Source organism: Lolium rigidum, chromosome 1 (genome assembly GCF_022539505.1).
Source record: "Lolium rigidum isolate FL_2022 chromosome 1, APGP_CSIRO_Lrig_0.1, whole genome shotgun sequence".
NCBI lineage: Eukaryota > Viridiplantae > Streptophyta > Magnoliopsida > Poales > Poaceae > Lolium > Lolium rigidum.
Window position 1 is genome coordinate 348,403,706 of NC_061508.1, and position 4,868 is coordinate 348,408,573.

Here is a 4,868-nt window from a genome sequence, read left to right on the forward strand (position 1 = left end):
GCGTACTAGTGCTCGAATTAATATTTACATAATTCTGAACTATATTGAATATTTTTAGATGGGTACCCATTAATTACTAAGCTTAGCGGTGTGGTAACTCGACAAAATTAAGCATGAGATTTTAACGCAACATAAGAAAATTCGTGACAAGTATAAACACGCGACGAAACAAACTTGATCGGACAACACAAATAAATCCTTGTCGCGAGTGGCAAATACTATTTTGCTCGAAATTTTGGCATCACCTAGTCGCCCGATGGTTAATTTGAAAAGGAGACATATTCCGGCGTCTCGTTTTAGATCAGAGACGAAATCAACCTCCACTGGTAAGGAACCCCACCTCCTAAGCAACGCAACAAACTTTTGCTTCCACCCGCTGCACCGCTGTTTATATTGCTGCTCACAAAGAAACAACCCAATGATGTTTAACTATGAAAATGGATAGAGTATTATGCACGCACAAGTGTTTTACTGTGAAACAAACATGTCCAACAACTTGGTTAGGCTCTACTGGAACTTGATCGTTGTATTACTCCAAATGTCTAATAAAGTTTCTATTTTACCCGCAAAAAAGAAACTATGAAACAAACATGTCCAAGAAAAAAGCCCGCTTGCACCAAAAGGGTCCACAGGGGTCTCGTCCAAGAATTAAGGCGCAGTACAAATGTTGCTGTCGTGCATGGAGATCAAAATGCAGAATTGAGGCCATTTTTTCCCAAACAGCAACTTTGCACGCATTCTAAGTCTAGCATAATGTATAGATGCATATACAAGGTCAGCTTGTAACATGGACAGCTGAGAAGTGTGCCATTACCTTTTTGTTTTTCCAGACATTAGCAAAAAAGTTTGGCAAGACATTCCATCTTTTACAGACATTCACATAACACAGGAAATAAAAGAAAGCCAAAGGCACATACAGCACAACTCATGCAACCTGGGACGGCAGTTATTACAGCAAAACACATGCTTTGCAACTATATACATCACAGAGATAATAATCAAGGAGTCTAGGTGCTGCCTGATGGCAACGCCTCCTTGTCCCTGTGTTCTTCCTTGTAAGTGATGCATCAGGCTCAGCGCTCCAGCTGCTGCCTTGTCATTTATCCTACAACAGGAGCAAAACATCACTGTCAGCTCTAATAAAGCAGATTTAGGAAAGAAAGGTCTCAACTAGCCATGCACACCAACGGGCAAGCACACCTATCAATTGTATCCTACAACTGCGCCATGATTTTTGAGCTATTGGACACTAAACACTGAGATTTTTCACTATACATGGACTAAATAGTGGAACTAGCAAGCATATACATAGTGAAATACATTTACATACAACTTTTCAGGATTGAAAAAACCAAACAATTGACAACAAGTGATGTGGGGATTCATTACAGAGAGCAACAGATGGCAATGTCAAACAAAACTGTGATGTGAAAGAAAACTGCAAATCAAGATACATACAATCTCATCATCAAGTGCTAGCTTGTTGTTGTGCTGTTTATTACAGTAAGCACTGCACTAGTTAAGTTGCAATCATTTGGTCAGAGGATTACCTGTGATCAAAAGATTAGAGCCTTTTCTACCCGGAGAGTGAAGTTTTAAACGAAAACATTCCGGCAGGTATCACCATCTGCATTCAATTGATATCAGAACCATTGTCATATGTAAACAGATAAGAAAACGGTCACCTCCAAGTCCAAGCATGACATTACTTAACTCCAGAAAATTCTATACTTTGATTAACGGATACAATAGTGTGCCGAAAAACTGTGATTCAACAATCTAGCACCAACTCCAGAGAGTTCACGTGAAACATCTAGTAAAGAGCTCAAAACAACATCAACAGCAGCAGAGAAAGAGCACAGGAAAAATACAAAAGTTTTTCATATAGTCAATAAATCTTTAGATTTAGAATATCTACTACCGCCTAAGAGTAGAGCAGAACGCAATATGAAGTGTCAAACCTCTGTACCCACAACTTCACATGACCGGTTTCCAATAATCTGAACAAAAATAATAGAAGACAATTAAGATAAACCTCTAACAAAAATCAATCAATCACAGTGGGTTACCATAAATACTAGAATCAGAACTTCTAACGACCAGGCCTACATGCCAGTACAGCCACAATATCAGTACAGCCACATTATCACAGAGCTCATAGAGGAAAAAAGAAGAGAAACACGACATCTTACCTAAACCCCGGCGATAAAGTAGAGGCCATTTGAATAGATTCCCATGCTTGGTAGTTACCAAGAATCACATGAGGAAAGACACAAGTTAACTTCCAGGAAGAAAGAAAAGCAATATGACGTTGAAACAAAACTTGACTAGTTGAATTACTATCTTGGCTGTAATTTTAGGAGGAGGAAAACTTGACATTTAGTAGTAGTAATACGTACAAATCGGTACATGTAGTGCTACTGCTGCCTACAATTGCAGTCCTACTGGTATTCGGCAATTTGAAAGATAGAATTTTGTCAAAGAAAATAAATTTGTAACCAACATAAGAGGGCAGACGATAAATTTGAATGAATGAATTGATCAAATTTCCATATAACTAGAGATAAATTGCAGAATCGTTTTGGCACAGTTACAGTCACTATGTTCAGAGGAAAAACGCTACTATTGCATCAAATTTCACCGAAAAAATGGCCAGCAACTTGCTAGACCAGAAGGTCCTCAACCTAACACACACACACACAACCAGGTACAAAACTATGTACAGGCATGACATTGCAGCACCTGAAACTTCCAGGAGGTCACTAGGAGCAAAGTAGTTCGAGGCACTTGTACCAAAACAGGAAATGAAACACCACATTACTAATATCCATCACCGGAAAAACCAAAAATAACATAAGAAATGAGAATTTCTGGCCTCTTGACATACAAAAGGCAGTACCAAGTATATTTGCCCAAATACAAACAGTTCATGACCATCAACATAGATCTGAGCATGCAGAGGTAACCATGCCATCCTAGGCATGTAGAGGAGAGAAGGGAGAACTGGAAACTCACCGGCAGCCAGTGACAACTCCCACGAATAACACGACTGCACAAGAGATAAACATATGTTAATTCCGGGTAAAAAGAACCAAGTAAAAAAGACTAGATCAAACTGGGATCAAAATGGAAAGCATAAAAGAAAAGTGAGAAGAGCATTGACATTGAGAACATTCTTTCATGTTGGAATCAAATATAAATATATTTATCATCTACTACATTTAATAGCCAAATTTGTTCTTATGCTATTTTCTTAACCAGAAGTAGAGTAATGTAAGATAATGGAGCAATTCTTCCAAAACAGGAACTGATCAAAACCACGGTACTAAACATTAGTGTAAACATTTCCACACCAGAAAAAAAGAGGCACACTTTAGCAAGCAAATATTACATGCCGGGGCTCAAATAATTTACGTATGAACTGGTTGATCGTCAGACTCAATCCACGGCTACCTGTGACTAATTAATCTCTACTACCACCTAAGAGCAGAGCAGAACGTAATATAAAGTGTCAAACCTCTGTACCCCCAACTTTACATGACCAGTTTCCAATAATCTAAACAAAAAAGAATGGAAGACAATTACGAAAAAACTCTTAACATAAATCAATCAATCATGGTGGCTTACCATAAATACTAGCATCAGAATTTCTAACAACCAGGCATACATGCCAGTACATCCACAGTATCACAGAGCTCATAAAGCAAAAAGAAGAGAAACCCGACAGCTTACCTAAACATCAGCGACAAATTAGAGGCCATTTGAATAGTTTCCCATGCTTGGTATTCTTAAAGCCAAATAGTTACCAAGAATCACCTGCGTAAAGACACAAGTTAGCTTCTAGGAAGAAAGAAAATCAATAAGATGTTGAAACAAAACTTGACTAGCTGATCTACTATCTTGGCTGTAATTTTAGAAGAAGGAAAACTTGACATAGTAGTAGTAATACATACAAATTGGTACATGAAGTGCTTCTGCTGCCTACAAATGCAGTGCTACTAGTATTCGGCAATTTGAAAGATAGAATTAAGTCAAAAGAAATACATACATAACCAAAATAAGAAGAGGGCAGCCGATAAACTTGAATGAATGAATTGATCACAACAAATTTCCGCATATCTAGAGTTAAATGGCAGAAGCGTTTGGGCACAGTTACAGTTCACTAAGTTCAGAGGAAAATCGCTACTATTGCACCAAATTTCACTAACAAAATTTCCAGCAACTTGCTAAACCAAACGGACATCAACCGGAAAAAACACTACACAACACACACAATGTTCAGGCACGACATTGCAGAAACCTGAAACTTCCAGGACGTCACTAGTGGGCAAATTCGTTCAAGACTTCTACCAAAACAATAAATGAAACACCACATCGCCTACATCTCGTAACATCCATCAGCGAAAGAACCAAAAAAACATAAGAAATGGGAGTTTCTGGCCGCTTGACATATAAAAGACACGAGCAAGTATGTTTGCCCAAATAGAAACAACTCATGACCATTAAAATAGCATCTGAGGATGCAGAGGTAACTATGCCTCCATGGCCATAGAGGAGAAGGGAGAACCAGAAACTCACCCAAACACATGGAGTCAACACCCGATATCCATGGTGATGATCAGGAAGCCCGTGACAGCACCCAAAAATAACCCAACTGTATAAGAGATAAACATATGTATGTTAATTCATGGTAAAAAGAACTGGGAAGCATAGAAGAAAAGTGAGAACATGATTGGCATTGAGAACATTCTGCCATGTTGGCATCAAACATAAATAGAATTATAATTTACTACATTTAATAGCCAAATTTTGTTCTTATGATATTTTCATAACCAAAAGTAGAGGAATGTAAAATGATGGTACTATTC

General features: G+C 38.1%; 1 long non-coding RNA gene across 1 annotated transcript; it reads right to left on the reverse strand.

Moving 5' to 3' along the window:
- Positions 1–749: 749 nt before the first annotated feature.
- LOC124684561 lies at positions 750–4,656 on the reverse strand. The gene is made up of 5 exons (XR_006997065.1): positions 4,579–4,656; positions 3,733–3,816; positions 2,193–3,049; positions 1,551–2,000; positions 750–1,105 (listed from the first exon to the last, which is right to left on the reverse strand). It is a non-coding gene; the product is annotated as an uncharacterized LOC124684561 (long non-coding RNA).
- Between the last annotated feature and the right edge of the window lie 212 nt (positions 4,657–4,868).